Below are 21,817 nucleotides of genomic sequence, written 5' to 3'. Positions count from 1 at the left end.
CCGCATTTACGAGTATATTGCCCACTGCTAAACTTCGTCAACCTATAGATAAAGTGAACAAGTTTTATAGGCATTTGACGAATATAGACGGACTAATGAGTTTCTGAAAAGATTCGTCAGGGAACGGGGGTTGGTCGGTATGCAAAGGTTGGAGCTCCTTCAAGTAAATCAGGCTTCATTTTAAAGAACCTTACACACATGCAAGCACACACACAACTTAATTAAAAGAACTCTGTTCCTGCATTGGCCGGGAATCGGACCCGGGTCTCCCGCGTGGCAGGCGAGAATTCTACCACTGAACCACCAATGCTCAGCTGGGAGAACTTCGGCCTTCACATTGCCCTGGATTTAGTAATGGTGCGTAACTGTTACACGTCAAATCCAGGGAAAGGGGGGTTGGGTCAATATGCAAAGTTTGGAGCTCCTTCTAGCAAATCAGGCTTGGCCTTCAAGGCTCATTTTAAAGAATCCCACACACATGCAAACACACACCCCTTACTTAAAAGAACTCTGTTCCTGCATTTGCCCGGGAATCAGAGCCAGGCCTCCTGTGTGGCAGGCGAGAATGGATGATGGAAGAGACTTTTTAACTTTTACTCCTCCCATTTGGAGTGAGGGGGAGATGAAAATCTTATCGGCACCCTAGATTACCCTTTGTGAGTATAGTGGTTTACCACAGGGAGCGCACATGCTCAAGCGCATGGGCACACAACTCGAGTTTCTCTTCATAGACGCATAAATCTTTCGCCTTTTACTAAAGATTTCCGTGGAGGGGAACCTTTCCGAGTGACCTGTATTTTTGGGTGCTCTGCTCACAGCAGAGCTGCACTGCAGTTTCAATAGCAGACTAAATCTGACCACACACCAATGTGCATTGGAGCAAAGCGTGCTTTCTCGTGGACCGTGTTTGCAGCCTTTGCGCTTCCTGTGTCGCAACTTCACATTTTTTTTCAGCCAGCATGGAAAGACAGCACTCTCATGACATGATGGGATCCAAACCTTGGGCTTCAGCTACTTTGGCCCTGTCAGTGACTTATGTACTTCCAGCATTCTTTTCTGCTCACAACAGAGCTGTATTGGAGTGTCAAGAGTAAAACTGGCCACCAGCCAATGGGCGGTGGAACGAAGCGCGCCTCACTACGTTCTGTACTTGCGGCCTTTGCGCTTTCTGCGTCGCAGCTCCAGATTTCTTTAGCCCGCATGGAAAGACAGCACTCTCTCGTACATGACGGGATACAAACAAAGATGGCTTCAGCTCCTTTTGCCCTATCAGTGACTTGTGCATTTCAAGCATTCTTTTCAGATGGCTAAAAGCTGGAGTCGGGAACTTGCGTTGGTGGTATAGTGGTGAGCATAGCTGCCTTCCAAGCAGTTGACCCGGGTTCGATTCCTGGCCAACGCATTTGTTTTGGCTCTGGCTGACGTTGAAGCAGAACTCCTTCTGTGACCTCTGTGAGCACCAAAATCTTTTGGATGAGTCGTTCAGCAGCAGCAAAGAGCTGGGTCTCCCCGCCGGGGAATCGAACCCCGGTCTTCCGCGTGACAGGCGGAGATACTGTCCACTATACTAACGAGGAGCTGTACCCGCTGTGCTTCGCCCCCAGCCGACTTGACTTCACAGACATCAGCATAAGGAGCCACTACTCCATGAAAAAAACAAATCAACCTGCCTTGATCTTATTGAGTCTCCCAATATCTTGAATGCTACACATTACAGGGGGTCCTCATTTGGACCACTTTACTATTATTACTATTTTTTTTTACTTTTCATAATGGGAACATGAAAAAAAGGATGGGAAATCATGTGGCAGTAACATCGCATTTACGTGGATCATATCGCCCACTGCTAGAATTCTACCACTGAACCACCAATGCTCGGAAAGGAGGGAGAACGTTTGGAATTAACACCGCATTTACGAGTATATTGCCCACTGCTAAACTTCGTCAACCTATAGATGAAGTGAACAAGTTTTATAGGCATTTGACGAATATAGACGGACTAATGAGTTTCTGAAAAGATTCGTCAGAGAACGGGGGTTGGTCGGTATGCAAAGGTTGGAGCTCCTTCAAGTAAATCAGGCTTCATTTTAAAGAACCTTACACACATGCAAGCACACACACAACTTAATTAAAAGAACTCTGTTCCTGCATTGGCCGGGAATCGGACCCGGGTCTCCCGCGTGGCAGGCGAGAATTCTACCACTGAACCACCAATGCTCGGCTGGGAGACTTTCGGCCTTCACATTGCCCTGGATTTAGTAATGGTGCGTAACTGTTACACGTCAAATCCAGGTAAAGGGGGGTTGGGTCAATATGTAAAGTTTGGAGCTCCTTCTAGCAAATCAGGCTTGGCCTTCAAGGCTCATTTTAAAGAATCCCACACACATGCAAACACACACCCCTTACTTAAAAGAACTCTCTTCCTGCATTTGCCCGGGAATCAGAGCCAGGCCTCTTGTGTGGCAGGCGAGAATGGATGATGGAAGAGACTTTTTAACTTTTACTCCTCCCATTTGGAGTGAGGGGGAGATGAAAATCTTATCGGCACCCTAGATTACCCTTTGTGAGTATAGTGGTTTACCACAGGGAGCGCACATGCTCAAGCGCATGGGCACACAACTCGAGTTTCTCTTCATAGACGCATAAATCTTTCGCCTTTTACTAAAGATTTCCGTGGAGGGGAACCTTTCCGAGTGACCTGTATTTTTGGGTGCTCTGCTCACAGCAGAGCTGCACTGCAGTTTCAATAGCAGACTAAATCTGACCACACACCAATGTGCATTGGAGCAAAGCGTGCTTTCTCGTGGACCGTGTTTGCAGCCTTTGCGCTTCCTGTGTCGCAACTTCACATTTTTTTTCAGCCAGCATGGAAAGACAGCACTCTCATGACATGATGGGATCCAAACCTTGGGCTTCAGCTACTTTGGCCCTGTCAGTGACTTATGTACTTCCAGCATTCTTTTCTGCTCACAACAGAGCTGTATTGGAGTGTCAAGAGTAAAACTGGCCACCAGCCAATGGGCGGTGGAACGAAGCGCGCCTCACCACGTTCTGTACTTGCGGCCTTTGCGCTTTCTGCGTCGCAGCTCCAGATTTCTTTAGCCCGCATGGAAAGACAGCACTCTCTCGTACATGACGGGATACAAACAAAGATGGCTTCAGCTCCTTTTGCCCTATCAGTGACTTGTGCATTTCAAGCATTCTTTTCAGATGGCTAAAAGCTGGAGTCGGGAACTTGCGTTGGTGGTATAGTGGTGAGCATAGCTGTCTTCCAAGCAGTTGACCCGGGTTCGATTCCCGGCCAACGCATTTGTTTTGGCTCTGGCTGACGTTGAAGCAGAACTCCTTCTGTGACCTCTGTGAGCACCAAAATCTTTTGGATGAGTCGTTCAGCAGCAGCAAAGAGCTGGGTCTCCCCGTCGGGGAATCGAACCCCGGTCTTCCGCGTGACAGGCGGAGATACTGTCCACTATACTAACGAGGAGCTGTACCCGCTGTGCTTCGCCCCCAGCCGACTTGACTTCACAGACATCAGCATAAGGAGCCACTACTCCATGAAAAAAACAAATCAACCTGCCTTGATCTTATTGAGTCTCCCAATATCTTGAATGCTACACATTACAGGGGGTCCTCATTTGGACCACTTTACTATTATTACTATTTTTTTTTACTTTTCATAATGGGAACATGAAAAAAAGGATGGGAAATCATGTGGCAGTAACATCGCATTTACGTGGATCATATCGCCCACTGCTAGAATTCTACCACTGAACCACCAATGCTCGGAAAGGAGGGAGAACGTTTGGAATTAACACCGCATTTACGAGTATATTGCCCACTGCTAAACTTCGTCAACCTATAGATAAAGTGAACAAGTTTTATAGGCATTTGACGAATATAGACGGACTAATGAGTTTCTGAAAAGATTCGTCAGGGAACGGGGGTTGGTCGGTATGCAAAGGTTGGAGCTCCTTCAAGTAAATCAGGCTTCATTTTAAAGAACCTTACACACATGCAAGCACACACACAACTTAATTAAAAGCACTCTGTTCCTGCATTGGCCGGGAATCGGACCCGGGTCTCCCGCGTGGCAGGCGAGAATTCTACCACTGAACCACCAATGCTCGGCTGGGAGACTTTAGGCCTTCACATTGCCCTGGATTTAGTAATGGTGCGTAACTGTTACACGTCAAATCCAGGTAAAGGGGGGTTGGGTCAATATGCAAAGTTTGGAGCTCCTTCTAGCAAATCAGGCTTGGCCTTCAAGGCTCATTTTAAAGAATCCCACACACATGCAAACACACACCCCTTACTTAAAAGAACTCTGTTCCTGCATTTGCCCGGGAATCAGAGCCAGGCCTCCTGTGTGGCAGGCGAGAATGGATGATGGAAGAGACTTTTTCACTTTTACTCCTCCCATTTGGAGTGAGGGGGAGATGAAAATCTTATCGGCACCCTAGATTACCCTTTGTGAGTATAGTGGTTTACCACAGGGAGCGCACATGCTCAAGCGCATGGGCACACAACTCGAGTTTCTCTTCATAGACGCATAAATCTTTCGCCTTTTACTAAAGATTTCCGTGGAGGGGAACCTTTCCGAGTGACCTGTATTTTTGGGTGCTCTGCTCACAGCAGAGCTGCACTGCAGTTTCAATAGCAGACTAAATCTGACCACACACCAATGTGCATTGGAGCAAAGCGTGCTTTCTCGTGGACTGTGTTTGCAGCCTTTGCGCTTCCTGTGTCGCAACTTCACATTTTTTTTCAGCCAGCATGGAAAGACAGCACTCTCATGACATGATGGGATCCAAACCTTGGGCTTCAGCTACTTTGGCCCTGTCAGTGACTTATGTACTTCCAGCATTCTTTTCTGCTCACAACAGAGCTGTATTGGAGTGTCAAGAGTAAAACTGGCCACCAGCCAATGGGCGGTGGAACGAAGCGCGCCTCACCACGTTCTGTACTTGCGGCCTTTGCGCTTTCTGCGTCGCAGCTCCAGATTTCTTTAGCCCGCATGGAAAGACAGCACTCTCTCGTACATGACGGGATACAAACAAAGATGGCTTCAGCTCCTTTTGCCCTATCAGTGACTTGTGCATTTCAAGCATTCTTTTCAGATGGCTAAAAGCTGGAGTCGGGAACTTGCGTTGGTGGTATAGTGGTGAGCATAGCTGCCTTCCAAGCAGTTGACCCGGGTTCGATTCCCGGCCAACGCATTTGTTTTGGCTCTGGCTGACGTTGAAGCAGAACTCCTTCTGTGACCTCTGTGAGCACCAAAATCTTTTGGATGAGTCGTTCAGCAGCAGCAAAGAGCTGGGTCTCCCCGTCAGGGAATCGAACCCCGGTCTTCCGCGTGACAGGCGGAGATACTGTCCACTATACTAACGAGGAGCTGTACCCGCTATGCTTCGCCCCCAGCCGACTTGACTTCACAGACATCAGCATAAGGAGCCACTACTCCATGAAAAAAACAAATCAACCTGCCTTGATCTTATTGAGTCTCCCAATATCTTGAATGCTACACATTACAGGGGGTCCTCATTTGGACCACTTTACTATTATTACTATTTTTTTTTTACTTTTCATAATGGGAACATGAAAAAAAGGATGGGAAATCATGTGGCAGTAACATCGCATTTACGTGGATCATATCGCCCACTGCTAGAATTCTACCACTGAACCACCAATGCTCGGAAAGGAGGGAGAACGTTTGGAATTAACACCGCATTTACGAGTATATTGCCCACTGCTAAACTTCGTCAACCTATAGATAAAGTGAACAAGTTTTATAGGCATTTGACGAATATAGACGGACTTATGAGTTTCTGAAAAGATTCGTCAGGGAACGGGGGTTGGTCGGTATGCAAAGGTTGGAGCTCCTTCAAGTAAATCAGGCTTCATTTTAAAGAACCTTACACACATGCAAGCACACACACAACTTAATTAAAAGCACTCTGTTCCTGCATTGGCCGGGAATCGGACCTGGGTCTCCTGCGTGGCAGGCGAGAATTCTACCACTGAACCACCAATGCTCGGCTGGGAGACTTTCGGCCTTCACATTGCCCTGGATTTAGTAATGGTGCGTAACTGTTACACGTCAAATCCAGGTAAAGGGGGGTTGGGTCAATATGCAAAGTTTGGAGCTCCTTCTAGCAAATCAGGCTTGGCCTTCAAGGCTCATTTTAAAGAATCCCACACACATGCAAACACACACCCCTTACTTAAAAGAACTCTGTTCCTGCATTTGCCCGGGAATCAGAGCCAGGCCTCCTGTGTGGCAGGCGAGAATGGATGATGGAAGAGACTTTTTAACTTTTACTCCTCCCATTTGGAGTGAGGGGGAGATGAAAATCTTATCGGCACCCTAGATTACCCTTTGTGAGTATAGTGGTTTACCACAGGGAGCGCACATGCTCAAGCGCATGGGCACACAACTCGAGTTTCTCTTCATAGACGCATAAATCTTTCGCCTTTTACTAAAGATTTCCGTGGAGGGGAACCTTTCCGAGTGACCTGTATTTTTGGGTGCTCTGCTCACAGCAGAGCTGCACTGCAGTTTCAATAGCAGACTAAATCTGACCACACACCAATGTGCATTGGAGCAAAGCGTGCTTTCTCGTGGACCGTGTTTGCAGCCTTTGCGCTTCCTGTGTCGCAACTTCACATTTTTTTTCAGCCAGCATGGAAAGACAGCACTCTCATGACATGATGGGATCCAAACCTTGGGCTTCAGCTACTTTGGCCCTGTCAGTGACTTATGTACTTCCAGCATTCTTTTCTGCTCACAACAGAGCTGTATTGGAGTGTCAAGAGTAAAACTGGCCACCAGCCAATGGGCGGTGGAACGAAGCGCGCCTCACCACGTTCTGTACTTGCGGCCTTTGCGCTTTCTGCGTCGCAGCTCCAGATTTCTTTAGCCCGCATGGAAAGACAGCACTCTCTCGTACATGACGGGATACAAACAAAGATGGCTTCAGCTCCTTTTGCCCTATCAGTGACTTGTGCATTTCAAGCATTCTTTTCAGATGGCTAAAAGCTGGAGTCGGGAACTTGCGTTGGTGGTATAGTGGTGAGCATAGCTGTCTTCCAAGCAGTTGACCCGGGTTCGATTCCCGGCCAACGCATTTGTTTTAGCTCTGGCTGACGTTGAAGCAGAACTCCTTCTGTGACCTCTGTGAGCACCAAAATCTTTTGGATGAGTCGTTCAGCAGCAGCAAAGAGCTGGGTCTCCCCGTCGGGGAATCGAACCCCGGTCTTCCGCGTGACAGGTGGAGATACTGTCCACTATACTAACGAGGAGCTGTACCCGCTGTGCTTCGCCCCCAGCCGACTTGACTTCACAGACATCAGCATAAGGAGCCACTACTCCATGAAAAAAACAAATCAACCTGCCTTGATCTTATTGAGTCTCCCAATATCTTGAATGCTACACATTACAGGGGGTCCTCATTTGGACCACTTTACTATTATTACTATTTTTTTTACTTTTCATAATGGGAACATGAAAAAAAGGATGGGAAATCATGTGGCAGTAACATCGCATTTACGTGGATCATATCGCCCACTGCTAGAATTCTACCACTGAACCACCAATGCTCGGAAAGGAGGGAGAACGTTTGGAATTAACACCGCATTTACGAGTATATTGCCCACTGCTAAACTTCGTCAACCTATAGATAAAGTGAACAAGTTTTATAGGCATTTGACGAATATAGACGGACTAATGAGTTTCTGAAAAGATTCGTCAGGGAACGGGGGTTGGTCGGTATGCAAAGGTTGGAGCTCCTTCAAGTAAATCAGGCTTCATTTTAAAGAACCTTACACACATGCAAGCACACACACAACTTAATTAAAAGAACTCTGTTCCTGCATTGGCCGGGAATCGGACCCGGGTCTCCCGCGTGGCAGGCGAGAATTCTACCACTGAACCACCAATGCTCAGCTGGGAGAACTTCGGCCTTCACATTGCCCTGGATTTAGTAATGGTGCGTAACTGTTACACGTCAAATCCAGGGAAAGGGGGGTTGGGTCAATATGCAAAGTTTGGAGCTCCTTCTAGCAAATCAGGCTTGGCCTTCAAGGCTCATTTTAAAGAATCCCACACACATGCAAACACACACCCCTTACTTAAAAGAACTCTGTTCCTGCATTTGCCCGGGAATCAGAGCCAGGCCTCCTGTGTGGCAGGCGAGAATGGATGATGGAAGAGACTTTTTAACTTTTACTCCTCCCATTTGGAGTGAGGGGGAGATGAAAATCTTATCGGCACCCTAGATTACCCTTTGTGAGTATAGTGGTTTACCACAGGGAGCGCACATGCTCAAGCGCATGGGCACACAACTCGAGTTTCTCTTCATAGACGCATAAATTTTTCGCCTTTTACTAAAGATTTCCGTGGAGGGGAACCTTTCCGAGTGACCTGTATTTTTGGGTGCTCTGCTCACAGCAGAGCTGCACTGCAGTTTCAATAGCAGACTAAATCTGACCACGCACCAATGTGCATTGGAGCAAAGCGTGCTTTCTCGTGGACTGTGTTTGCAGCCTTTGCGCTTCCTGTGTCGCAACTTCACATTTTTTTTCAGCCAGCATGGAAAGACAGCACTCTCATGACATGATGGGATCCAAACCTTGGGCTTCAGCTACTTTGGCCCTGTCAGTGACTTATGTACTTCCAGCATTCTTTTCTGCTCACAACAGAGCTGTATTGGAGTGTCAAGAGTAAAACTGGCCACCAGCCAATGGGCGGTGGAACGAAGCGCGCCTCACCACGTTCTGTACTTGCGGCCTTTGCGCTTTCTGCGTCGCAGCTCCAGATTTCTTTAGCCCACATGGAAAGACAGCACTCTCTCGTACATGACGGGATACAAACAAAGATGGCTTCAGCTCCTTTTGCCCTATCAGTGACTTGTGCATTTCAAGCATTCTTTTCAGATGGCTAAAAGCTGGAGTCGGGAACTTGCGTTGATGGTATAGTGGTGAGCATAGCTGCCTTCCAAGCAGTTGACCCGGGTTCGATTCCCGGCCAACGCATTTGTTTTGGCTCTGGCTGACGTTGAAGCAGAACTCCTTCTGTGACCTCTGTGAGCACCAAAATCTTTTGGATGAGTCGTTCAGCAGCAGCAAAGAGCTGGGTCTCCCCGTCGGGGAATCGAACCCCGGTCTTCCGCGTGACAGGCGGAGATACTGTCCACTATACTAACGAGGAGCTGTACCCGCTGTGCTTCGCCCCCAGCCGACTTGACTTAACAGACATCAGCATAAGGAGCCACTACTCCATGAAAAAAACAAATCAACCTGCCTTGATCTTATTGAGTCTCCCAATATCTTGAATGCTACACATTACAGGGGGTCCTCATTTGGACCACTTTACTATTATTACTATTTTTTTTTACTTTTCATAATGGGAACATGAAAAAAAGGATGGGAAATCATGTGGCAGTAACATCGCATTTACGTGGATCATATCGCCCACTGCTAGAATTCTACCACTGAACCACCAATGCTCGGAAAGGAGGGAGAACGTTTGGAATTAACACCGCATTTACGAGTATATTGCCCACTGCTAAACTTCGTCAACCTATAGATAAAGTGAACAAGTTTTATAGGCATTTGACGAATATAGACGGACTAATGAGTTTCTGAAAAGATTCGTCAGGGAACGGGGGTTGGTCGGTATGCAAAGGTTGGAGCTCCTTCAAGTAAATCAGGCTTCATTTTAAAGAACCTTACACACATGCAAGCACACACACAACTTAATTAAAAGCACTCTGTTCCTGCATTGGCCGGGAATCGGACCCGGGTCTCCCGCGTGGCAGGCGAGAATTCTACCACTGAACCACCAATGCTCGGCTGGGAGACTTTAGGCCTTCACATTGCCCTGGATTTAGTAATGGTGCGTAACTGTTACACGTCAAATCCAGGTAAAGGGGGGTTGGGTCAATATGCAAAGTTTGGAGCTCCTTCTAGCAAATCAGGCTTGGCCTTCAAGGCTCATTTTAAAGAATCCCACACACATGCAAACACACACCCCTTACTTAAAAGAACTCTGTTCCTGCATTTGCCCGGGAATCAGAGCCAGGCCTCCTGTGTGGCAGGCGAGAATGGATGATGGAAGAGACTTTTTCACTTTTACTCCTCCCATTTGGAGTGAGGGGGAGATGAAAATCTTATCGGCACCCTAGATTACCCTTTGTGAGTATAGTGGTTTACCACAGGGAGCGCACATGCTCAAGCGCATGGGCACACAACTCGAGTTTCTCTTCATAGACGCATAAATCTTTCGCCTTTTACTAAAGATTTCCGTGGAGGGGAACCTTTCCGAGTGACCTGTATTTTTGGGTGCTCTGCTCACAGCAGAGCTGCACTGCAGTTTCAATAGCAGACTAAATCTGACCACACACCAATGTGCATTGGAGCAAAGCGTGCTTTCTCGTGGACTGTGTTTGCAGCCTTTGCGCTTCCTGTGTCGCAACTTCACATTTTTTTTCAGCCAGCATGGAAAGACAGCACTCTCATGACATGATGGGATCCAAACCTTGGGCTTCAGCTACTTTGGCCCTGTCAGTGACTTATGTACTTCCAGCATTCTTTTCTGCTCACAACAGAGCTGTATTGGAGTGTCAAGAGTAAAACTGGCCACCAGCCAATGGGCGGTGGAACGAAGCGCGCCTCACCACGTTCTGTACTTGCGGCCTTTGCGCTTTCTGCGTCGCAGCTCCAGATTTCTTTAGCCCGCATGGAAAGACAGCACTCTCTCGTACATGACGGGATACAAACAAAGATGGCTTCAGCTCCTTTTGCCCTATCAGTGACTTGTGCATTTCAAGCATTCTTTTCAGATGGCTAAAAGCTGGAGTCGGGAACTTGCGTTGGTGGTATAGTGGTGAGCATAGCTGCCTTCCAAGCAGTTGACCCGGGTTCGATTCCCGGCCAACGCATTTGTTTTGGCTCTGGCTGACGTTGAAGCAGAACTCCTTCTGTGACCTCTGTGAGCACCAAAATCTTTTGGATGAGTCGTTCAGCAGCAGCAAAGAGCTGGGTCTCCCCGTCAGGGAATCGAACCCCGGTCTTCCGCGTGACAGGCGGAGATACTGTCCACTATACTAACGAGGAGCTGTACCCGCTATGCTTCGCCCCCAGCCGACTTGACTTCACAGACATCAGCATAAGGAGCCACTACTCCATGAAAAAAACAAATCAACCTGCCTTGATCTTATTGAGTCTCCCAATATCTTGAATGCTACACATTACAGGGGGTCCTCATTTGGACCACTTTACTATTATTACTATTTTTTTTTTACTTTTCATAATGGGAACATGAAAAAAAGGATGGGAAATCATGTGGCAGTAACATCGCATTTACGTGGATCATATCGCCCACTGCTAGAATTCTACCACTGAACCACCAATGCTCGGAAAGGAGGGAGAACGTTTGGAATTAACACCGCATTTACGAGTATATTGCCCACTGCTAAACTTCGTCAACCTATAGATAAAGTGAACAAGTTTTATAGGCATTTGACGAATATAGACGGACTTATGAGTTTCTGAAAAGATTCGTCAGGGAACGGGGGTTGGTCGGTATGCAAAGGTTGGAGCTCCTTCAAGTAAATCAGGCTTCATTTTAAAGAACCTTACACACATGCAAGCACACACACAACTTAATTAAAAGCACTCTGTTCCTGCATTGGCCGGGAATCGGACCTGGGTCTCCTGCGTGGCAGGCGAGAATTCTACCACTGAACCACCAATGCTCGGCTGGGAGACTTTCGGCCTTCACATTGCCCTGGATTTAGTAATGGTGCGTAACTGTTACACGTCAAATCCAGGTAAAGGGGGGTTGGGTCAATATGCAAAGTTTGGAGCTCCTTCTAGCAAATCAGGCTTGGCCTTCAAGGCTCATTTTAAAGAATCCCACACACATGCAAACACACACCCCTTACTTAAAAGAACTCTGTTCCTGCATTTGCCCGGGAATCAGAGCCAGGCCTCCTGTGTGGCAGGCGAGAATGGATGATGGAAGAGACTTTTTAACTTTTACTCCTCCCATTTGGAGTGAGGGGGAGATGAAAATCTTATCGGCACCCTAGATTACCCTTTGTGAGTATAGTGGTTTACCACAGGGAGCGCACATGCTCAAGCGCATGGGCACACAACTCGAGTTTCTCTTCATAGACGCATAAATCTTTCGCCTTTTACTAAAGATTTCCGTGGAGGGGAACCTTTCCGAGTGACCTGTATTTTTGGGTGCTCTGCTCACAGCAGAGCTGCACTGCAGTTTCAATAGCAGACTAAATCTGACCACACACCAATGTGCATTGGAGCAAAGCGTGCTTTCTCGTGGACCGTGTTTGCAGCCTTTGCGCTTCCTGTGTCGCAACTTCACATTTTTTTTCAGCCAGCATGGAAAGACAGCACTCTCATGACATGATGGGATCCAAACCTTGGGCTTCAGCTACTTTGGCCCTGTCAGTGACTTATGTACTTCCAGCATTCTTTTCTGCTCACAACAGAGCTGTATTGGAGTGTCAAGAGTAAAACTGGCCACCAGCCAATGGGCGGTGGAACGAAGCGCGCCTCACCACGTTCTGTACTTGCGGCCTTTGCGCTTTCTGCGTCGCAGCTCCAGATTTCTTTAGCCCGCATGGAAAGACAGCACTCTCTCGTACATGACGGGATACAAACAAAGATGGCTTCAGCTCCTTTTGCCCTATCAGTGACTTGTGCATTTCAAGCATTCTTTTCAGATGGCTAAAAGCTGGAGTCGGGAACTTGCGTTGGTGGTATAGTGGTGAGCATAGCTGTCTTCCAAGCAGTTGACCCGGGTTCGATTCCCGGCCAACGCATTTGTTTTAGCTCTGGCTGACGTTGAAGCAGAACTCCTTCTGTGACCTCTGTGAGCACCAAAATCTTTTGGATGAGTCGTTCAGCAGCAGCAAAGAGCTGGGTCTCCCCGTCGGGGAATCGAACCCCGGTCTTCCGCGTGACAGGTGGAGATACTGTCCACTATACTAACGAGGAGCTGTACCCGCTGTGCTTCGCCCCCAGCCGACTTGACTTCACAGACATCAGCATAAGGAGCCACTACTCCATGAAAAAAACAAATCAACCTGCCTTGATCTTATTGAGTCTCCCAATATCTTGAATGCTACACATTACAGGGGGTCCTCATTTGGACCACTTTACTATTATTACTATTTTTTTTACTTTTCATAATGGGAACATGAAAAAAAGGATGGGAAATCATGTGGCAGTAACATCGCATTTACGTGGATCATATCGCCCACTGCTAGAATTCTACCACTGAACCACCAATGCTCGGAAAGGAGGGAGAACGTTTGGAATTAACACCGCATTTACGAGTATATTGCCCACTGCTAAACTTCGTCAACCTATAGATAAAGTGAACAAGTTTTATAGGCATTTGACGAATATAGACGGACTAATGAGTTTCTGAAAAGATTCGTCAGGGAACGGGGGTTGGTCGGTATGCAAAGGTTGGAGCTCCTTCAAGTAAATCAGGCTTCATTTTAAAGAACCTTACACACATGCAAGCACACACACAACTTAATTAAAAGAACTCTGTTCCTGCATTGGCCGGGAATCGGACCCGGGTCTCCCGCGTGGCAGGCGAGAATTCTACCACTGAACCACCAATGCTCAGCTGGGAGAACTTCGGCCTTCACATTGCCCTGGATTTAGTAATGGTGCGTAACTGTTACACGTCAAATCCAGGGAAAGGGGGGTTGGGTCAATATGCAAAGTTTGGAGCTCCTTCTAGCAAATCAGGCTTGGCCTTCAAGGCTCATTTTAAAGAATCCCACACACATGCAAACACACACCCCTTACTTAAAAGAACTCTGTTCCTGCATTTGCCCGGGAATCAGAGCCAGGCCTCCTGTGTGGCAGGCGAGAATGGATGATGGAAGAGACTTTTTAACTTTTACTCCTCCCATTTGGAGTGAGGGGGAGATGAAAATCTTATCGGCACCCTAGATTACCCTTTGTGAGTATAGTGGTTTACCACAGGGAGCGCACATGCTCAAGCGCATGGGCACACAACTCGAGTTTCTCTTCATAGACGCATAAATTTTTCGCCTTTTACTAAAGATTTCCGTGGAGGGGAACCTTTCCGAGTGACCTGTAATTTTGGGTGCTCTGCTCACAGCAGAGCTGCACTGCAGTTTCAATAGCAGACTAAATCTGACCACGCACCAATGTGCATTGGAGCAAAGCGTGCTTTCTCGTGGACTGTGTTTGCAGCCTTTGCGCTTCCTGTGTCGCAACTTCACATTTTTTTTCAGCCAGCATGGAAAGACAGCACTCTCATGACATGATGGGATCCAAACCTTGGGCTTCAGCTACTTTGGCCCTGTCAGTGACTTATGTACTTCCAGCATTCTTTTCTGCTCACAACAGAGCTGTATTGGAGTGTCAAGAGTAAAACTGGCCACCAGCCAATGGGCGGTGGAACGAAGCGCGCCTCACCACGTTCTGTACTTGCGGCCTTTGCGCTTTCTGCGTCGCAGCTCCAGATTTCTTTAGCCCACATGGAAAGACAGCACTCTCTCGTACATGACGGGATACAAACAAAGATGGCCTTTTGCCCTATCAGTGACTTGTGCATTTCAAGCATTCTTTTCAGATGGCTAAAAGCTGGAGTCGGGAACTTGCGTTGATGGTATAGTGGTGAGCATAGCTGCCTTCCAAGCAGTTGACCCGGGTTCGATTCCCGGCCAACGCATTTGTTTTGGCTCTGGCTGACGTTGAAGCAGAACTCCTTCTGTGACCTCTGTGAGCACCAAAATCTTTTGGATGAGTCGTTCAGCAGCAGCAAAGAGCTGGGTCTCCCCGTCGGGGAATCGAACCCCGGTCTTCCGCGTGACAGGCGGAGATACTGTCCACTATACTAACGAGGAGCTGTACCCGCTGTGCTTCGCCCCCAGCCGACTTGACTTAACAGACATCAGCATAAGGAGCCACTACTCCATGAAAAAAACAAATCAACCTGCCTTGATCTTATTGAGTCTCCCAATATCTTGAATGCTACACATTCTACCAGAATTCTACCACTGAACCACCAATGCTCGGCTGGGAGACTTTCGGCCTTCACATTGCCCTGGATTTAGTAATGGTGCGTAACTGTTACACGTCAAATCCAGGTAAAGGGGGGTTGGGTCAATATGCAAAGTTTGGAGCTCCTTCTAGCAAATCAGGCTTGGCCTTCAAGGCTCATTTTAAAGAATCCCACACACATGCAAACACACACCCCTTACTTAAAAGAACTCTGTTCCTGCATTTGCCCGGGAATCAGAGCCAGGCCTCCTGTGTGGCAGGCGAGAATGGATGATGGAAGAGACTTTTTAACTTTTACTCCTCCCATTTGGAGTGAGGGGGAGATGAAAATCTTATCGGCACCCTAGATTACCCTTTGTGAGTATAGTGGTTTACCACAGGGAGCGCACATGCTCAAGCGCATGGGCACACAACTCGAGTTGTGTGCCCTGTCAGTGACTTATGTACTTCCAGCATTCTTTTCTGCTCACAACAGAGCTGTATTGGAGTGTCAAGAGTAAAACTGGCCACCAGCCAATGGGCGGTGGAACGAAGCGCGCCTCACCACGTTCTGTACTTGCGGCCTTTGCGCTTTCTGCGTCGCAGCTCCAGATTTCTTTAGCCCGCATGGAAAGACAGCACTCTCTCGTACATGACGGGATACAAACAAAGATGGCTTCAGCTCCTTTTGCCCTATCAGTGACTTGTGCATTTCAAGCATTCTTTTCAGATGGCTAAAAGCTGGAGTCGGGAACTTGCGTTGGTGGTATAGTGGTGAGCATAGCTGTCTTCCAAGCAGTTGACCCGTGTTCGATTCCCGGCCAACGCATTTGTTTTGGCTCTGGCTGACGTTGAAGCAGAACTCCTTCTGTGACCTCTGTGAGCACCAAAATCTTTTGGATGAGTCGTTCAGCAGCAGCAAAGAGCTGGGTCTCCCCGTCGGGGAATCGAACCCAGGTCTTCCGCGTGACAGGCGGAGATACTGTCCACTATACTAACGAGGAGCTGTACCCGCTGTGCTTCGCCCCCAGCCGACTTGACTTCACAGACATCAGCATAAGGAGCCACTACTCCATGAAAAAAACAAATCAACCTGCCTTGATCTTATTGAGTCTCCCAATATCTTGAATGCTACACATTACAGGGGGTCCTCATTTGGACCACTTTACTATTATTACTATTTTTTTTACTTTTCATAATGGGAACATGAAAAAAAGGATGGGAAATCATGTGGCAGTAACATCGCATTTACGTGGATCATATCGCCCACTGCTAGAATTCTACCACTGAACCACCAATGCTCGGAAAGGAGGGAGAACGTTTGGAATTAACACCGCATTTACGAGTATATTGCCCACTGCTAAACTTCGTCAACCTATAGATAAAGTGAACAAGTTTTATAGGCATTTGACGAATATAGACGGACTAATGAGTTTCTGAAAAGATTCGTCAGGGAACGGGGGTTGGTCGGTATGCAAAGGTTGGAGCTCCTTCAAGTAAATCAGGCTTCATTTTAAAGAACCTTACACACATGCAAGCACACACACAACTTAATTAAAAGAACTCTGTTCCTGCATTGGCCGGGAATCGGACCCGGGTCTCCCGCGTGGCAGGCGTGAATTCTACCACTGAACCACCAATGCTCAGCTGGGAGAACTTCGGCCTTCACATTGCCCTGGATTTAGTAATGGTGCGTAACTGTTACACGTCAAATCCAGGGAAAGGGGGGTTGGGTCAATATGCAAAGTTTGGAGCTCCTTCTAGCAAATCAGGCTTGGCCTTCAAGGCTCATTTTAAAGAATCCCACACACATGCAAACACACACCCCTTACTTAAAAGAACTCTGTTCCTGCATTTGCCCGGGAATCAGAGCCAGGCCTCCTGTGTGGCAGGCGAGAATGGATGATGGAAGAGACTTTTTAACTTTTACTCCTCCCATTTGGAGTGAGGGGGAGATGAAAATCTTATCGGCACCCTAGATTACCCTTTGTGAGTATAGTGGTTTACCACAGGGAGCGCACATGCTCAAGCGCATGGGCACACAACTCGAGTTTCTCTTCATAGACGCATAAATCTTTCGCCTTTTACTAAAGATTTCCGTGGAGGGGAACCTTTCCGAGTGACCTGTATTTTTGGGTGCTCTGCTCACAGCAGAGCTGCACTGCAGTTTCAATAGCAGACTAAATCTGACCACACACCAATGTGCATTGGAGCAAAGCGTGCTTTCTCGTGGACTGTGTTTGCAGCCTTTGCGCTTCCTGTGTCGCAACTTCACATTTTTTTTCAGCCAGCATGGAAAGACAGCACTCTCATGACATGATGGGATCCAAACCTTGGGCTTCAGCTACTTTGGCCCTGTCAGTGACTTATGTACTTCCAGCATTCTTTTCTGCTCACAACAGAGCTGTATTGGAGTGTCAAGAGTAAAACTGGCCACCAGCCAATGGGCGGTGGAACGAAGCGCGCCTCACCACGTTCTGTACTTGCGGCCTTTGCGCTTTCTGCGTCGCAGCTCCAGATTTCTTTAGCCCACATGGAAAGAAAGCACTCTCTCGTACATGACGGGATACAAACAAAGATGGCTTCAGCTCCTTTTGCCCTATCAGTGACTTGTGCATTTCAAGCATTCTTTTCAGATGGCTAAAAGCGGGAGTCGGGAACTTGCGTTGGTGGTATAGTGGTGAGCATAGCTGCCTTCCAAGCAGTTGACCCGGGTTCGATTCCCGGCCAACGCATTTGTTTTGGCTCTGGCTGACGTTGAAGCAGAACTCCTTCTGTGACCTCTGTGAGCACCAAAATCTTTTGGATGAGTCGTTCAGCAGCAGCAAAGAGCTGGGTCTCCCCGTCGGGGAATCGAACCCCGGTCTTCCGCGTGACAGGCGGAGATACTGTCCACTATACTAACGAGGAGCTGTACCCGCTGTGCTTCGCCCCCAGCCGACTTGACTTAACAGACATCAGCATAAGGAGCCACTACTCCATGAAAAAAACAAATCAACCTGCCTTGATCTTATTGAGTCTCCCAATATCTTGAATGCTACACATTACAGGGGGTCCTCATTTGGACCACTTTACTATTATTACTATTTTTTTTTACTTTTCATAATGGGAACATGAAAAAAAGGATGGGAAATCATGTGGCAGTAACATCGCATTTACGTGGATCATATCGCCCACTGCTAGAATTCTACCACTGAACCACCAATGCTCGGAAAGGAGGGAGAACGTTTGGAATTAACACCGCATTTACGAGTATATTGCCCACTGCTAAACTTCGTCAACCTATAGATAAAGTGAACAAGTTTTATAGGCATTTGACGAATATAGACGGACTAATGAGTTTCTGAAAAGATTCGGCAGGGAACGGGGGTTGGTCGGTATGCAAAGGTTGGAGCTCCTTCAAGTAAATCAGGCTTCATTTTAAAGAACCTTACACACATGCAAGCACACACACAACTTAATTAAAAGCACTCTGTTCCTGCATTGGCCGGGAATCGGACCCGGGTCTCCCGCGTGGCAGGCGAGAATTCTACCACTGAACCACCAATGCTCGGCTGGGAGACTTTAGGCCTTCACATTGCTCTGGATTTAGTAATGGTGCGTAACTGTTACACGTCAAATCCAGGTAAAGGGGGGTTGGGTCAATATGCAAAGTTTGGAGCTCCTTCTAGCAAATCAGGCTTGGCCTTCAAGGCTCATTTTAAAGAATCCCACACACATGCAAACACACACCCCTTACTTAAAAGAACTCTGTTCCTGCATTTGCCCGGGAATCAGAGCCAGGCCTCCTGTGTGGCAGGCGAGAATGGATGATGGAAGAGACTTTTTAACTTTTACTCCTCCCATTTGGAGTGAGGGGGAGATGAAAATCTTATCGGCACCCTAGATTACCCTTTGTGAGTATAGTGGTTTACCACAGGGAGCGCACATGCTCAAGCGCATGGGCACACAACTCGAGTTTCTCTTCATAGACGCATAAATTTTTCGCCTTTTACTAAAGATTTCCGTGGAGGGGAACCTTTCCGAGTGACCTGTATTTTTGGGTGCTCTGCTCACAGCAGAGCTGCACTGCAGTTTCAATAGCAGACTAAATCTGACCACACACCAATGTGCATTGGAGCAAAGCGTGCTTTCTCGTGGACCGTGTTTGCAGCCTTTGCGCTTCCTGTGTCGCAACTTCACATTTTTTTTCAGCCAGCATGGAAAGACAGCACTCTCATGACATGATGGGATCCAAACCTTGGGCTTCAGCTACTTTGGCCCTGTCAGTGACTTATGTACTTCCAGCATTCTTTTCTGCTCACAACAGAGCTGTATTGGAGTGTCAAGAGTAAAACTGGCCACCAGCCAATGGGCGGTGGAACGAAGCGCGCCTCACCACGTTCTGTACTTGCGGCCTTTGCGCTTTCTGCGTCGCAGCTCCAGATTTCTTTAGCCCGCATGGAAAGACAGCACTCTCTCGTACATGACGGGATACAAACAAAGATGGCTTCAGCTCCTTTTGCCCTATCAGTGACTTGTGCATTTCAAGCATTCTTTTCAGATGGCTAAAAGCTGGAGTCGGGAACTTGCGTTGGTGGTATAGTGGTGAGCATAGCTGCCTTCCAAGCAGTTGACCCGGGTTCGATTCCCGGCCAACGCATTTGTTTTGGCTCTGGCTGACGTTGAAGCAGAACTCCTTCTGTGACCTCTGTGAGCACCAAAATCTTTTGGATGAGTCGTTCAGCAGCAGCAAAGAGCTGGGTCTCCCCGTCGGGGAATCGAACCCCGGTCTTCCGCGTGACAGGCGGAGATACTGTCCACTATACTAAAGAGGAGCTGTACCCGCTGTGCTTCGCCCCCAGCCGACTTGACTTCACAGACATCAGCATAAGGAGCCACTACTCCATGAAAAAAACAAATCAACCTGCCTTGATCTTATTGAGTCTCCCAATATCTTGAATGCTACACATTACAGGGGGTCCTCATTTGGACCACTTTACTATTATTACTATTTTTTTTTACTTTTCATAATGGGAACATGAAAAAAAGGATGGGAAATCATGTGGCAGTAACATCGCATTTACGTGGATCATATCGCCCACTGCTAGAATTCTACCACTGAACCACCAATGCTCGGAAAGGAGGGAGAACGTTTGGAATTAACACCGCATTTACGAGTATATTGCCCACTGCTAAACTTCGTCAACCTATAGATAAAGTGAACAAGTTTTATAGGCATTTGACGAATATAGACGGACTAATGAGTTTCTGAAAAGATTCGTCAGGGAACGGGGGTTGGTCGGTATGCAAAGGTTGGAGCTCCTTCAAGTAAATCAGGCTTCATTTTAAAGAACCTTACACACATGCAAGCACACACACAACTTAATTAAAAGAACTCTGTTCCTGCATTGGCCGGGAATCGGACCCGGGTCTCCCGCGTGGCAGGCGAGAATTCTACCACTGAACCACCAATGCTCAGCTGGGAGAACTTCGGCCTTCACATTGCCCTGGATTTAGTAATGGTGCGTAACTGTTACACGTCAAATCCAGGGAAAGGGGGGTTGGGTCAATATGCAAAGTTTGGAGCTCCTTCTAGCAAATCAGGCTTGGCCTTCAAGGCTCATTTTAAAGAATCCCACACACATGCAAACACACACCCCTTACTTAAAAGAACTCTGTTCCTGCATTTGCCCGGGAATCAGAGCCAGGCCTCCTGTGTGGCAGGCGAGAATGGATGATGGAAGAGACTTTTTAACTTTTACTCCTCCCATTTGGAGTGAGGGGGAGATGAAAATCTTATCGGCACCCTAGATTACCCTTTGTGAGTATAGTGGTTTACCACAGGGAGCGCACATGCTCAAGCGCATGGGCACACAACTCGAGTTTCTCTTCATAGACGCATAAATCTTTCGCCTTTTACTAAAGATTTCCGTGGAGGGGAACCTTTCCGAGTGATCTGTATTTTTGGGTGCTCTGCTCACAGCAGAGCTGCACTGCAGTTTCAATAGCAGACTAAATCTGACCACACACCAATGTGCATTGGAGCAAAGCGTGCTTTCTCGTGGACCGTGTTTGCAGCCTTTGCGCTTCCTGTGTCGCAACTTCACATTTTTTTTCAGCCAGCATGGAAAGACAGCACTCTCATGACATGATGGGATCCAAACCTTGGGCTTCAGCTACTTTGGCCCTGTCAGTGACTTATGTACTTCCAGCATTCTTTTCTGCTCACAACAGAGCTGTATTGGAGTGTCAAGAGTAAAACTGGCCACCAGCCAATGGGCGGTGGAACGAAGCGCGCCTCACCACGTTCTGTACTTGCGGCCTTTGCGCTTTCTGCGTCGCAGCTCCAGATTTCTTTAGCCCGCATGGAAAGACAGCACTCTCTCGTACATGACGGGATACAAACAAAGATGGCTTCAGCTCCTTTTGCCCTATCAGTGACTTGTGCATTTCAAGCATTCTTTTCAGATGGCTAAAAGCTGGAGTCGGGAACTTGCGTTGGTGGTATAGTGGTGAGCATAGCTGCCTTCCAAGCAGTTGACCCGGGTTCGATTCCCGGCCAACGCATTTGTTTTGGCTCTGGCTGACGTTGAAGCAGAACTCCTTCTGTGACCTCTGTGAGCACCAAAATCTTTTGGATGAGTCGTTCAGCAGCAGCAAAGAGCTGGGTCTCCCCGTCGGGGAATCGAACCCCGGTCTTCCGCGTGACAGGCGGAGATACTGTCCACTATACTAACGAGGAGCTGTACCCGCTGTGCTTCGGCCCCAGCCGACTTGACTT

The 21,817-nt window shown here is 47.7% G+C and overlaps 29 non-coding genes across 29 annotated transcripts; 16 read left to right on the top strand and 13 right to left on the bottom strand.

Annotated features, from left to right (window-relative positions):
• Positions 1–239: 239 nt before the first annotated feature.
• Positions 240–310, bottom strand: trnag-gcc (transfer RNA glycine (anticodon GCC)). Its single transcript has one exon. It is a non-coding gene; the product is annotated as a tRNA-Gly (tRNA).
• A 399-nt stretch (positions 311–709) lies between these two features.
• Positions 710–825, top strand: LOC141327206 (U5 spliceosomal RNA). The gene has a single exon (XR_012354516.1). It is a non-coding gene; the product is annotated as a U5 spliceosomal RNA (small nuclear RNA).
• A 1,321-nt stretch (positions 826–2,146) lies between these two features.
• Positions 2,147–2,217, bottom strand: trnag-gcc (transfer RNA glycine (anticodon GCC)). The gene has a single exon. It is a non-coding gene; the product is annotated as a tRNA-Gly (tRNA).
• A 399-nt stretch (positions 2,218–2,616) lies between these two features.
• LOC141327205 (U5 spliceosomal RNA) lies at positions 2,617–2,732 on the top strand. The gene has a single exon (XR_012354515.1). It is a non-coding gene; the product is annotated as a U5 spliceosomal RNA (small nuclear RNA).
• Positions 2,733–3,412: 680 nt separating this feature from the next.
• Positions 3,413–3,484, bottom strand: trnad-guc (transfer RNA aspartic acid (anticodon GUC)). The gene has a single exon. It is a non-coding gene; the product is annotated as a tRNA-Asp (tRNA).
• A 569-nt stretch (positions 3,485–4,053) lies between these two features.
• On the bottom strand, positions 4,054–4,124 carry trnag-gcc (transfer RNA glycine (anticodon GCC)). The gene has a single exon. It is a non-coding gene; the product is annotated as a tRNA-Gly (tRNA).
• A 399-nt stretch (positions 4,125–4,523) lies between these two features.
• LOC141327203 (U5 spliceosomal RNA) lies at positions 4,524–4,639 on the top strand. The gene has a single exon (XR_012354513.1). It is a non-coding gene; the product is annotated as a U5 spliceosomal RNA (small nuclear RNA).
• Positions 4,640–5,144: 505 nt separating this feature from the next.
• trnag-ucc (transfer RNA glycine (anticodon UCC)) lies at positions 5,145–5,216 on the top strand. The gene has a single exon. It is a non-coding gene; the product is annotated as a tRNA-Gly (tRNA).
• A 1,215-nt stretch (positions 5,217–6,431) lies between these two features.
• On the top strand, positions 6,432–6,547 carry LOC141327202 (U5 spliceosomal RNA). Its single transcript, XR_012354512.1, has one exon. It is a non-coding gene; the product is annotated as a U5 spliceosomal RNA (small nuclear RNA).
• A 1,320-nt stretch (positions 6,548–7,867) lies between these two features.
• trnag-gcc (transfer RNA glycine (anticodon GCC)) lies at positions 7,868–7,938 on the bottom strand. Its single transcript has one exon. It is a non-coding gene; the product is annotated as a tRNA-Gly (tRNA).
• A 399-nt stretch (positions 7,939–8,337) lies between these two features.
• Positions 8,338–8,453, top strand: LOC141327229 (U5 spliceosomal RNA). The gene has a single exon (XR_012354537.1). It is a non-coding gene; the product is annotated as a U5 spliceosomal RNA (small nuclear RNA).
• A 680-nt stretch (positions 8,454–9,133) lies between these two features.
• Positions 9,134–9,205, bottom strand: trnad-guc (transfer RNA aspartic acid (anticodon GUC)). Its single transcript has one exon. It is a non-coding gene; the product is annotated as a tRNA-Asp (tRNA).
• A 569-nt stretch (positions 9,206–9,774) lies between these two features.
• Positions 9,775–9,845, bottom strand: trnag-gcc (transfer RNA glycine (anticodon GCC)). The gene has a single exon. It is a non-coding gene; the product is annotated as a tRNA-Gly (tRNA).
• A 399-nt stretch (positions 9,846–10,244) lies between these two features.
• LOC141327201 (U5 spliceosomal RNA) lies at positions 10,245–10,360 on the top strand. Its single transcript, XR_012354511.1, has one exon. It is a non-coding gene; the product is annotated as a U5 spliceosomal RNA (small nuclear RNA).
• A 505-nt stretch (positions 10,361–10,865) lies between these two features.
• trnag-ucc (transfer RNA glycine (anticodon UCC)) lies at positions 10,866–10,937 on the top strand. The gene has a single exon. It is a non-coding gene; the product is annotated as a tRNA-Gly (tRNA).
• Positions 10,938–12,152: 1,215 nt separating this feature from the next.
• LOC141327200 (U5 spliceosomal RNA) lies at positions 12,153–12,268 on the top strand. Its single transcript, XR_012354510.1, has one exon. It is a non-coding gene; the product is annotated as a U5 spliceosomal RNA (small nuclear RNA).
• Positions 12,269–13,588: 1,320 nt separating this feature from the next.
• Positions 13,589–13,659, bottom strand: trnag-gcc (transfer RNA glycine (anticodon GCC)). Its single transcript has one exon. It is a non-coding gene; the product is annotated as a tRNA-Gly (tRNA).
• A 399-nt stretch (positions 13,660–14,058) lies between these two features.
• LOC141327241 (U5 spliceosomal RNA) lies at positions 14,059–14,174 on the top strand. Its single transcript, XR_012354548.1, has one exon. It is a non-coding gene; the product is annotated as a U5 spliceosomal RNA (small nuclear RNA).
• Positions 14,175–14,846: 672 nt separating this feature from the next.
• Positions 14,847–14,918, bottom strand: trnad-guc (transfer RNA aspartic acid (anticodon GUC)). The gene has a single exon. It is a non-coding gene; the product is annotated as a tRNA-Asp (tRNA).
• A 2,178-nt stretch (positions 14,919–17,096) lies between these two features.
• Positions 17,097–17,212, top strand: LOC141327199 (U5 spliceosomal RNA). Its single transcript, XR_012354509.1, has one exon. It is a non-coding gene; the product is annotated as a U5 spliceosomal RNA (small nuclear RNA).
• A 505-nt stretch (positions 17,213–17,717) lies between these two features.
• trnag-ucc (transfer RNA glycine (anticodon UCC)) lies at positions 17,718–17,789 on the top strand. The gene has a single exon. It is a non-coding gene; the product is annotated as a tRNA-Gly (tRNA).
• A 103-nt stretch (positions 17,790–17,892) lies between these two features.
• Positions 17,893–17,964, bottom strand: trnad-guc (transfer RNA aspartic acid (anticodon GUC)). The gene has a single exon. It is a non-coding gene; the product is annotated as a tRNA-Asp (tRNA).
• Positions 17,965–18,533: 569 nt separating this feature from the next.
• trnag-gcc (transfer RNA glycine (anticodon GCC)) lies at positions 18,534–18,604 on the bottom strand. Its single transcript has one exon. It is a non-coding gene; the product is annotated as a tRNA-Gly (tRNA).
• A 399-nt stretch (positions 18,605–19,003) lies between these two features.
• LOC141327227 (U5 spliceosomal RNA) lies at positions 19,004–19,119 on the top strand. The gene has a single exon (XR_012354535.1). It is a non-coding gene; the product is annotated as a U5 spliceosomal RNA (small nuclear RNA).
• Positions 19,120–19,624: 505 nt separating this feature from the next.
• Positions 19,625–19,696, top strand: trnag-ucc (transfer RNA glycine (anticodon UCC)). Its single transcript has one exon. It is a non-coding gene; the product is annotated as a tRNA-Gly (tRNA).
• Positions 19,697–20,440: 744 nt separating this feature from the next.
• On the bottom strand, positions 20,441–20,511 carry trnag-gcc (transfer RNA glycine (anticodon GCC)). Its single transcript has one exon. It is a non-coding gene; the product is annotated as a tRNA-Gly (tRNA).
• Positions 20,512–20,910: 399 nt separating this feature from the next.
• On the top strand, positions 20,911–21,026 carry LOC141327112 (U5 spliceosomal RNA). Its single transcript, XR_012354428.1, has one exon. It is a non-coding gene; the product is annotated as a U5 spliceosomal RNA (small nuclear RNA).
• A 505-nt stretch (positions 21,027–21,531) lies between these two features.
• Positions 21,532–21,603, top strand: trnag-ucc (transfer RNA glycine (anticodon UCC)). The gene has a single exon. It is a non-coding gene; the product is annotated as a tRNA-Gly (tRNA).
• A 103-nt stretch (positions 21,604–21,706) lies between these two features.
• trnad-guc (transfer RNA aspartic acid (anticodon GUC)) lies at positions 21,707–21,778 on the bottom strand. The gene has a single exon. It is a non-coding gene; the product is annotated as a tRNA-Asp (tRNA).
• Between the last annotated feature and the right edge of the window lie 39 nt (positions 21,779–21,817).

The sequence above is a fragment of the Garra rufa genome, chromosome 2, assembly GCF_049309525.1.
Source record: "Garra rufa chromosome 2, GarRuf1.0, whole genome shotgun sequence".
In the NCBI taxonomy this organism is placed as follows: Eukaryota; Metazoa; Chordata; class Actinopteri; order Cypriniformes; family Cyprinidae; genus Garra; species Garra rufa.
This window is presented reverse-complemented; position numbering and strand designations above follow the sequence as displayed.